Raw genomic sequence first — 11,808 nt, 5'->3', positions numbered from 1 at the left:
TCTTTTGTGAAAGAATACAATAGAAGTAGGTTTTTTTAAATTAAAAATATAAATTACGGTTTGGCAACTTGTTGCTAGTTTGGGTATGGCACCTCTATGGGAGGTAATATTGGCTGCTAATGAGTGTTTAACGGTGGGACGACTAAGCGTAGGAATATCAGTCACAAACGAGGGTGAATCAATAGATCCTTGATAGCTGAAATGAAGAACGCAATTTTATCATAATTTCCTTCACTTGCACCAAGCAACGATTTTGAATTTTTTTTATGCTCAACAAATAAGACGATTTTTCGAGTTAAAATAGTCTTTGCTTGCTGCAATTCTCTTTTCATTCTACTCAAATTTCTTACCGCCGAGGTACTCCTTTATCTTTCGAAACAGGAAATAAAGGGTTTTCCAATAACAGATGTTATTGGTGAATGGAATGCGCTATCGAAAGATGATTAACGATTTTTTATGGCCGAAATTGGATGGTGTTGATCTGGACAACGTTTATTTTCAACAATACGGCGCTACATGCCACACAAGCACCGAAAGCATTGATCTTTTGCGAGAAAAGTTTCCAGACCGTGTTATCTCTCGAAAAGGGGATCACAATTGGCCACAGAGATCTTGTGATTTAACACCTTGTGACTATTTTCTTTGGGGCCACGTAAAAGAGAAGATCTACAGCAACACCCAGGGTCGATTCAAGATCTCAAAGATGGAATTCGCAAGGCTATCGAGGACATAGGGCAGTCGCTTTGCAATTCGGTTATGGAAAATTTCATTAAAAAAATATTGTTCTGTAAGCGTGGTCGTGGTGGTCACTTGCCTGATGTTATTTTCCACTATTAACGACATACCTTCCTCATTATAATGAAAAAAACATCCGATTATTTATATTAAAAAATAGCATTTTTCTTTTAATATCAAAATAACTCCTCTTATTGGAAAACTCTATAGTGTAAAAAGTTGAAATCTATGGAAAGAAGCTGCTAGGAAGCAATCGTTGGTCCAATTTATGCACGTTTGCCATTGCTAGTCACATTGAGCTTCTTCGACTTTGATTTACGACGTCAAGTCCGCTGGCGCGCTTGCTCATACATCCATGGTGATGAATCCATGCTTCGTCCAGAGTAACGAAACATCGATAAGCTCTGCTTTGAAGTTGCAGAACGAAACAAAATTTATACAAAACTTAAACACTGATGAATATGATAAGTCTGTGGTCTCTTCATTTGTTATTGTTGTTGTTGTAGCATCATGAGCAATCCTCATATATATACGGAGAATGCTGCTGAAGAGTCTGTACGGGCCTTTCTGGTTACGTAGAACAGACTGTCATGGGAACGCCTCTTCATTTGTGTGATGTATGATATAAATGGGGTGACAACAACGTTTGACATCACCTGAGCTGGTATGACATCACCATAAATGAATAAATCTTGATAGACGGGGTCTAGGTTCAGTGCACTAGACAGGGCAAGTTTACTGGGGCGGCAGCCGCTCAATTACGCTCTGGTTATTGTAGTAGACAACATGTTTCCTGGGCTTAACCGTTAGATGAGTTAGACGATGACGATCGGTGACTATACCGCACCGGTAGGGCTTAGTAAACTGCTACAACAACAACAAAAACAATAAATCCAGATCGTTTTTTATTTTTCATACACGTTGTGGTAGCGCGCTACACTCAAGTGGCCTTCTGAAACCAAGCCTGTTTATTCAAATATCCTCTTTCCGCAGGGGTACCCTCAAGTATTACATCGCGGGAGAGGAAAGACGATTAGCTGCCGCTGGACAGCCTCAGTCTTTCCAGACGCCTCATCTCTTTCACAATCTCGGCCCCCAAGTCTCATGCCGCATTCCACATATCCTTTGAGCGCTGCTTAGAATTATCACTAGAATTCTAACAAGACATTGTAGATTGAATTATCATCTCACTAACCTGGGAATATACCCCAATGGAACTTGCAGCTTCTGTAGGGGGAAGATTAAATCGCCAAACATGTGCTGGCATCGTACCCAACTCGGTAAACATATTTTTAAAATTTGAAAAAGGCGAACCAAGAAGCACCGAGAGATAGGTAACTCCTAAAACACTCAGGCTAAAAAGCCATTGTGTTTAAAGCTCTGCAAAGTAAACTGGTAGATAGTGAAGGAGGAAAAAAGAGAAGCAACAGAGAGAAAAAGATATGATAGAATAGAGGCAGAGACAGAGATAGCTAGTCCTGTGAAAATTTTCCAGATTCTTTGGCAAATCTAAAAATATCCTCCAGCTTGGGAATATTACACATTCAATTGACATCGGAAATCAAATTAGCAGCCTTGACAGGCACATCGGGTCGTCAATGATTGGTGGTCATATGCTGGCTGGCCCATGGGCTGTGTCCTGTAACAATTACCGACCATCAACCGAACGTCTTATCTTACAAGTTTTAGAAGAAAACTCTTTAACCCTTCATAAAACTCTTTGCTGTTCTGCAGCATTCTAGACTGGACCATCGCACCTGAATGGGAAATAAAACTCAATAAAATAGAACAAACACTAAAATTTATTGAGGAAGTTGAGCTCAAAGGAATAGCCTGAATCCATGAAGGGGGTACAATAGATCTTTCAGGTCGCAGTGCTAAATCCCCTCATAATAACAATAATAGTTGCACGAACATTTCCAGCGAAATCTGAACAGATAGTAGTAAACGTGCTTTTAAAGGATATGCAGGGTGTAGTAGGCACGATATTTAGGGGTTAGAACTTGGGAAGTCCATCGTTGGATATTTTTTGTAGAATTATGAGAACACTCAGCAAGAATCAGAAAGCTTGATCGAGGGCCCTGGGGATCTTTCAGAGCATCAGAAAGGCGATTGTTGTCTGAAATGCTTGGGCTTGCAGAGTGAACAATAGGAGAGACATTAGGAGATAAATCACGGAAGATAAAGGGACCCAAATTTTAACGAGAACATTTCATTGAGAACTTCCAAAAAAAATTTTTTTAATAATCAAAGTGCGTTAAACACCTCTGCGCGGGGTTAGTTAATATAAGAATTGGACTAGAATTGTTTGGAGAAAAGTGAATTAGTCCAAATACGTATAACTTTTTGATTCTGAATATTTTGGCGAATACATAATATAGCAACAAGTGTGTTCGACGCACCGCCAGTTAAGGTGAAAGGTTTGCTGGCTTTTGCTACTAATTATTTTTGTGGTACTCTTCTCAGCCACTTTCTGTGCCCACATTTCTGATCTTCGTGCCCAAGTCAAAAGGCAGTTGATTGACTTTATCGTTTCACCTGGAATTACTAAACCTAACGGTATTAAAAGTTGCACCTGCTTTTGTATGTGCGTTTATGTCTGTTTAGTATAGAGACTGCGCATTTAACCATGGCTCAGCTTTTCTAGATAAGGAACTTTCGAGTAAAATTTTAGCCGCCTTGGCTCCGACGCGCGGGATGTCGTGCACAAGGGTGCTTGCTATAATAACAAGTTGGTTCGGTAGTTGAAGTAGTAAACTCCAATATGTACCGTCTACTTGTTCGTCTCCAAGTTTGATCTTTCTGTTTGCCCTGGCATTATTCACAGATAGCTGAAACACCCTGCGCATATATATAAGTATATACCTATATGTATAATTGGCGCTTACGCGCGTTTGGGTGTTTGGTCGTGCTTCTCTTCCTATTTTTGGTGTGCGTCTTGATGTTGTTCCACAAAAGGAGGGATCTAAAGTTTTAAGCCGACTCCGAATGGCAAATGTTTTTTATGAGGGACTTTTTCATTTCAGACTCTGTGCGCACATAGATAATAAGCGAGGGAAAAATGTTTAGCTTACTAAAGAAACACTTCACAATAGAAATAATGATAATGATACAGATTAGTCCAAATTTAAAATGTAACACATTTGCTTAAAATCTTTGTTTATTTCGTCCAGTCAACGGCCACATTTGAACTTATTTATGACTTGCCGCATACGGAAACCATATATAAAGAGAATAAATTAACATAAATACTTAAGAATGAAATTAGGTAAGTACGTCATTTAGTTGTAGTTGAAAGTTTTTCTAAATTTTATTGGGTGAATTAAAATTTTCAACTTGCTTAGGTCTTCTTCTTTTATGCATATTGCCGATTTCGTATTGCATTGTTTAGGCTGATACTTATGATACTAATTTGGGCACTGGCAAAAAAGAAAAAAAAAATTGTATGTTTGCGAAGGTGGATTTGTAAGTATCGGTTAGTCCATAAGTTCATTCGTTTTTTAAAGGTAGTTTTAAAATGAGTAAAAAAGATGTTTAAAGTATTTATTAATCAATAATATATTTTCCTTCATTATTTACAATGTCTTCCCAACGTTTAGGCAAATTTTTAATTCCCTGCTCAAAAATTTTTTGTTTTTGGAGTTTCGATATCCCTTTTTATAGCTTCTTTTGAGGAGTAGTTCTTGTTACCCATATGTAATTGAATTGAAAAGGTGATAATCACAAGGTGTTATATCCGGAGAGTATGGTGGATGCGGCTTTAGCTCCCATCCGAGCTCGTTCAGCTTGCCTAATGTTTGCCTTCCGGTATGAGGTGTGGCGTTGTCGTGGCGAAACAAAACTTTGCGTCTATTCACTGAAGACGGTCGATTTTTGTTAAGCGTCTCATTCAGGTTTGATATCTGATGGGAATAATAATCAGCAGTTATCGTCTGGTTTGGTTCCAGAAGTTCATAATAAACAATACCGGCCATATCCCACCAAATAGACAGGAGAATCTTCTTGGGGTGAAGGCCATTTCCAGGGGTTGGTTCTGGTGTTTTATCTTTATCAAACCATTGGCGTTTGCGAACAAGATTATTGTAAAATACTCAATTTTCATCACCAGTAACGATACGGTTCAAACTTTCAAACTTTCATTTTCAAGCCGTAGTAGCAGCTGAGAACACACATTAACTCTCTGCTGAAGGTTGGCGACGGAAAGTCTATGCGGAACCCATTTTCCCAGCTTTCAAACCATTCTCAACTGAACCAGGTGCCTGTGAACTATTCCATGCGATGAATTTAACCTCTGAGCTATCATATCGACTGTCAAATTTGGCTAGGCTTCCACGAGTTCGAGCAAGATATCGGACTTAAAGACTTCAGAACGACCAGCGCGCAGGGCATCCTCTACGTCGCAGTTACCACTTCGGAATCTTGAAAACCACTTTTGCGCAATCCTTACACGGTAGCCACTCCGTGAACAGTGTTTATTTCTGCAGCAGCAGTTGTTGTATTTTTACCACTTTTATAAAAAAAATACAAAATATGCCTCTTATACGCGTTCGAAGATTCCATTTTAGTTTTTAACAACACGTGCTTCTATTCGCGATTAAAATCACTTGTTGAATGCACAATGTATCAAAGAAAATATAAATAGTTCCGTTATACTCCGCGAATAATTTTTTGTATGCAAAAATCGTACAAAAGTGAAATTATGGGTAAAATAAGCACGAACTTATGAACTGACCACTCATATATATAGCACTGGTAATACAATGGATCCTAGAGGTCTAAGTGAGATCTTTTTACATATCAGCCAGCACTACCAAACCTAACCTAAGTCCACATACCATACATGTTATCTGAACAACGTACATATGTCCAAAATGGTTTCAGACTGGCCTTATACAAGAGAATTTTTTTTATTCAGCGATAATAGGGATTTTGTTTTAAGAATCAATAGAGAGAAGTAAGTTTTAAACTCAAAAATTAAAGTAGAAAGAAATAAATTATCAAAATTTGTCAATAAACCCCTGTGATATAGTTATTTGCTGTGAGGTGATAGTTAATATGATTAGTGTTGGATAGTTTAGCATACGAGTGTAAGTTTCATTGTTTTTTAGTCAAATGATGCCGAGTGCTTGTCTGTGCTTTTAAGTCACCTTCTGGGAACTCGCATATCTTCTCAAGCTAGACACCTCTCCTCATTCTACTTTATAATTACCACAATTACGTACGCCGTTTGCAAAAATTATAAATCTTCCGTAGGGTGTACAAATATTTAGACTTGGAAAAGTTTCTGTTGGCATCACCTTTGGCATTTATACCGTAAACTATGGAAAAGTATCAATGCGGATACGAACAGTGCGAGTCTTAGATAAAAAAATAAATGGTTAGTGCGCCCATCACAGCACATTCAGTAAATTCTACATTCCAACATACAAAATTCCAATTTCTATTCCGCCATTCAATCATTCAATCAAAGCAGTAATTCTTCACAATTAGCCTGGTCTGCAATTAAATATTTCTATGACTTGTCTAATTTAGGCAGCTAAACAGGCAGATTGACAAGATACATTTTAGCTTTACCCATTTTGTCAATTGTTTCTGTGGTAGAAAGGCAATGATTAATAATATGCGTGGTGTGTTTAAAAAGTATCGTGAATTTTGAATTTTCGCCGGTTACGTATATTCGAATTTCGATTTTTTATGTTGGTATTCATATCTCTCACTCATGCCGATGAGTTGGGCCATTTTGAAAGATTAGTTAATTGTTGACAGCTGCTTTGCTTGCACGTGTTTCGGCTCCTCTTCGATTTTTACCTATTCGAAAAGATGGATCAAAGAACCTGTATCAAATTTTGTGTGAAAAACGAAATTAATTTAAATTAAATTAACGGATGCATTCCGAATGTTGACTGTTATACGGAGAAGCTACTTTAGACCAAAGCAACATTTATCGGTGGTACAAAATGTTATCAGAAGGCCGAGAAGATGTGAAGGACGAAAAGCGTGCCGGACGCCCGAGCACTTCAACAACAGACGAAAAAATTGATGAAGTGAAAAAAAAGGCATTGGCCAATCGTCGAATCACCGTTAGAGAAGTTGCTGAGGACCTAGAAATATCGATTGGCTGGTGCCATTCGATTTCTTCAATGATTTGAGCATGAGACGGGTCGCCGCAAAACTCGTACCAAAATTGCTCAATTTCGACCAAAAGTAGCATCGCATGAACATTGCTAATGAGATGTTGGACTCTGTCCGCGACGGCCCAAATTACCCAAATTTGCTCCAGAGGGTCATAACTGGTGACGAATCGTGGGTTTATGGATATGACGTGGAAATCAAAGCTCAATCATCTCAATGAAAGCTGGCGCACGAACCAAGACCGAAAAAAGCGCGCCAAGTTCAGTCGCAGGTGCGTTGTGCATCATGAGTTCTTGCCACAGGGTAAAACGGTCAATAAGGAATATTACCTGCAAGTTATGCGCAATTTGCGCTAAGCAATCCGCCAGAAACGCCCGGATTTGTGGAAGAACAAAAATTGACTATCGTTTCTTGTGCGCGACTTTTTGGTCAAAAACAACACACTAATGATGTCACAGCCACCGTATTCCCCAGATCTGGCCCCCTGTGACTTTTTCTTGTTCCCGAAACTGAATAGGCCCATGAAAGGACGACGCTACGCTACGATTGACGATATAAAGACGGCATCGAAGGAGGAACTGAACAAGATAAAAAAAATAAAATGATTTTTTGAAGTGCTTCAAAGATTGGCAAAAACGTTGGCACAAGTGCATAATATCTCATGGGGATTACTTTGAATGGGGAAAAATAGATATTAATGTATAACTAAATAATTTTTGAAAAAAACACAAAATTCGCGATACTTTTTGAGCACACCTCGTATCTGTAGTGGCGTGCTAGGGCAATTTTTAACAGAAACTATTGAAAAAAAATCGTATAATAGAGAAGCAACTTTTCGAAGTGCCACTAAACAAACTGTAGCAAAACGAAGATTTATCGCTTATCGTTCTAAGGTCGAAAAAGCATAAAAGAGTAATTGCAGAGGCTAATTATTACTTAAATCTCAACAATAGCTCTGTTTAGCGAATTATTGGTTTAGTCTTTGGATATGTGGCGATCTTATTGTGAGTCATAACTTGTATAACACTGATCTACCAAAATGGACTTTTAATTTGTCGCATGCACTTTTTGGAAATCTGCATTTGAAAAAAAAACTGTAATGTAACGAATATTATACGAGAGGGGTTCAAAAGTGCCTGTGTTTGATATGAAGACACTATTTTTTCAATTTTTTTTTTTATTTTAGAAAGATACTTTTCTCCCAACAATCCGACCATTTTTTAACACCTCCAAAACATGGGATTTGTCGAACTCTACAAAATACACCTCTGTCTCGTCGATTACTTCTTCGTTTGAACTACAGTTTTTCCCACGAGCCATTTTTTCATGTTAGAGAAGAATAAAAAGTCACAGGGAGCCAGATCGGGTGAATACGGGGGGTGCGGCTGCAAATCATAACGTAAATCACGCAATTTAGCGGCGACAACTCCGGATGAAAGTGCGGGTGCGTTATAGTGGTGAAACAGCACCTTCTTTTTCGCCAAATGCGGCCATGTCTTCTTCAATTTTTTGTGAAAGCGGTCCAATAACTCACTGTAGATTTGTCCAGTGATCGTTCTTCGTTTTTCTAAAAACTCCATAAAGATGACGCCGTTCGCATCACAAAAAATGATCGCCATGACCTTTCCGGCCGATGGGACTATCTTCGCCTTCCTTGGAGCAGATCCACCGAGAGAAATCGATTGTTTTGATTGTTGCTTAGTTTCTGGTGTGTAATGATGAATACAGTAATGATGAATACAGGATTCATCATTGGGGGCAACTCGACGCAAAAATTTCTTCGGATTTCGTTTAAACTGCTCCAAAGACTGCTTCGAAATTAACAGCTGCATTCGCTTATTGTTGCTTTGAGCAACCGCGCTAGTCATCGAGCCGACAATTTTTTCATCGCCAATTTCGGTCGATACACCTATAGCCTCTGTTACTTCGCGCACTTTTGTTTGTCGATCAGCGAGCATCATGTCATTGACTTTTTGAATGATTTCCTCGGTAACCACGCCTGCCGGGCGTCCTGCTCGCTCCTCCTCAAAAACCGGATATTCGCCCACGTGTATCGAAGAATGTTAAAACTATCTTGGACATAAAAGATTAGCAACTCAGAAGTTTTCCGTAAACTTAATAAGGAAAGCGAGCTTTTAACGACAATAATTCGACGCTTTACCGCATATTTCGGGCATATCACACGTGAACCCAAATATGTATTGCTGCAACTCATTGCGCATAGCAAAATTGAGGGTAAACGTGGCGTAGGAAGGAATCAAATGCCTTGGTTAAGGAACATAAGAGAATGGACTGGACTTCAAACTATTGGACAACTCATTAAGAATCAAGAGTAAAAAAAGTGTGAAAATAATACAAAATTAAGAACCAATTTACTTTTGCTTGATATGACCACCTTTTCCCTGACTATGGCTTTACATATTAAGAAGACGGCAACCATGAGTGCATTTAGGTTAAACGAAGCGGGTCGCTGGAGAGAAAAAACGTATGGTCATGCTAGTCTATTATTGCGACAAACTCAGTTAATCTCGGTGAGAACTGACTACATCGTCCCGACGGTAACTTTCAATAGGAATTTTGCCACTCTCTTTCCAACTAAGGAAGAATGGAATAAGGGATTCTCTCTAAACAACTTCGACACTACAGTCTATACGGATGGAAGTAAAATGGGCTGCGGTGTTGGAGCTGGTATATATTCTCATAGACTTAAAATTGAGAAATCTGTGCATCTCCCTAGTACCAGCAGTGTCTTCCAGGCGGAAGTCCTGGCGATTGGGGAAGCTTGCAGGCTACTAATCGCAGAGTTCTCTTTTAAGGGTAATATCGCTATTCTTTCGGATAGCCAAGCTGCAATCCAGGCACTGGGTTCGGCCACAACAACCTCCAAAGTGGTGGAACAAAGTAGGAATAGCCTCACCATCTTGAGTGAAAACCATAAAGTTACCTTAATCTGGGTCCCGGGACATCGGAACATTGAAGGTAACGAAAAAGTAGATGAACTGGCAAGAGGGGGATCTGCCATGAATAACGCTCTTGCAGAATCGGTACTCACACCATTAGGTGCAGTCAAGAGCACAATTTCCCAAAAATACCTCCGAATCGCTGACTGTAGGTGGAAAGTCCAGACGAAATGCAAAATTAGCAGAACGTTATGGCCCACCTACAACCTCAAGCAATCGTCGGCATTAATAAGAATGAAACGACGGGACGCCTGGAGACTAACGGCAGTCATAACTGGCTTTTGGTCTATCGGAGAACAAGCAGCCAAAATAGGTATCCCTCACAATACATACTGTCACAGTTGTAAACAACCGGAGAAAAAGGAGACAATCTTCCATTTCCTCTGTGAATGCCCTGCCCTATGGAAGGACAGACTGTTAACCCTGGGCCAACCGCTGTTCGAGAATCTCGAACAACTATCTGGCTTAGACGTTAACAACCTAATAAGGTTCCTTAACCGCACAGACTGGATATAGTTATGCTATAAAAAACCGTTAAACAAGTTGGCAACGAGGATGTGGCAACAAAATGGCGCGAAAGCGCTAGTTGGATTCTGGAAGAATCACCACTTTAACCAACCAACCATGGCTTTGAGAATGTCCAGAAACGAATCGCCAGCTGCCCGAATGTGGTTTGCAGGTATTTTGGGCAACTCGCGGACAATGGCTTTTTTGGTGAAGCTTTTAGTTCGGACATTGCTCTCCAAAATGGGCAGAAGAGAATAATCCATCGAATTCGCGTTTGGTGAATTTGAGATCCATTGTGTGGACGTTATGAAGTTCGGATCGTTGTTTTTTAGCCATTTTTGGTTCACTCGAGCATTGTGAGATGGCGCCGAGTCCCGTTGGAACGTCCCTGGCCGAAATGTTTGTCTGCCCACGGCATCGAAGTAACCTCCAGAATACTTTCCCGATAATATTTCTCATTTGCCTTGAAGCCAGACTCGATGAAAATGATTGAAGAGCACCCATCTGCGGTTACAGCGGCCCAAATCATTACACTTTTAGTGCCGGACCCTGTAATTAGAAGATATAAAAGTGAATTCGGTTGCAAATAAAAGCCACTCTGGCGGCTATTATTTTTAGAAATTAATCCTGCCGCTATGTTTTGGGGAATATTTACGCCCCACATCTCCTCCGTTGCATGCGCTACTGCCCTCTCTACATACATTTTTTATGCTATTTTTGCTACTTCTTCTACCACTGCTATTTCCTCCTCCCACCACTGCGTCTTGTCTTTAAAATATTCTGTTTTAATATCATTATTTATTTGATTCTCTTGAGTTGTCGTTGTTTAAGTGAGTAATTATTAACTGCGGAATGTCAGTGCAAATTTGGTTTATTATCTAACAAAATGCAAGGTGTTTTCCGTTGTTGTTGTTGACAAATGCTTCTAGTGTTTTGGTTTCTTCTTATACACACACACGCATATGTATGTATGTATGTATGTATGTATGCACATACGACGTTTGTTTTATTTATTTTGCACGGAAAAAATTTACATAAGAATAAGCTTCAACATTTTTGATGCCTTTTAAGAAGAGAAGCCAAATGATGGCTGCAAAGCAAATATGTACCATTACAACAACAGCAGAAAATCAACTGCATAGAGCTGTTGATTGCTGCGATAAAGAATGTCTTTGAAATCATTTGAGAAAATATGGTTATAATTTTTCATGACACTTGTGATCTGCTCAATTTTCGAGTTTACGCGTTGGTTGGCTGAAGCGCCAGCCGCTGTCAACACGGCTACAAGCTATGCAGCAATTGTTGATCCAGCTAAGGCTACTGCTGCTGGTGCTGCCAATGCAAATAACCAGAAAGCGGCGTTGAGTGTCATACAGCCGGTCAATCAATTACCTCATCAGTCAATGCATCACTCAGTCAATGCGTCAGTCAGTCAATGCGTCAGTCAGTCAATGCTTCAGTCAGTCGATCGGTG

The sequence above is a fragment of the Anastrepha ludens genome, chromosome 3 (assembly GCF_028408465.1).
Source record: "Anastrepha ludens isolate Willacy chromosome 3, idAnaLude1.1, whole genome shotgun sequence".
Lineage (NCBI taxonomy): Eukaryota > Metazoa > Arthropoda > Insecta > Diptera > Tephritidae > Anastrepha > Anastrepha ludens.
Note: the sequence above shows the minus strand (reverse complement) of the source record.